Source organism: Bison bison, unplaced genomic scaffold, assembly GCF_000754665.1.
Source record: "Bison bison bison isolate TAMUID 2011002044 unplaced genomic scaffold, Bison_UMD1.0 scf7180017864074, whole genome shotgun sequence".
Taxonomy (NCBI): domain Eukaryota; kingdom Metazoa; phylum Chordata; class Mammalia; order Artiodactyla; family Bovidae; genus Bison; species Bison bison.
This window is the reverse complement of record NW_011494646.1, coordinates 6,840-7,218: the sequence shown is the minus strand read 5'-3', so window position 1 is coordinate 7,218 and position 379 is coordinate 6,840.

Sequence of the window (379 nt, the reverse complement as noted above, 5' to 3'; positions counted from 1 at the left end):
ATACACAGAAGAACTGTACAAAAAAGATCTTCATGACCCAGATAATCACGATGATGTGATCACTGACCTAGAGCCAGACATCCTGGAATGTGAAGTCAAGTAGGCCTTAGAAAGCATCAATAAGAACAAAGCTAGTGGAGGTGATGGAATTCCAGTTGAGCTATTTCAAAACCTGAAAGATGATGCTGGGAAAGTGCTACACTCAATATGCCAGCAAATTTGGAAAATGCAGCAGTGGCCACAGGACTGGAAAAGGTCAGTTTTCATTCCAATCTCAAAGAAAGGCAATGCCAAAGAATGCTCAAACTATTGCACAATTGCACTCATCACACACTAGTAAAGTAATGCTCAAAATTCTCCAAGCCAGGCTTCAGCAGTA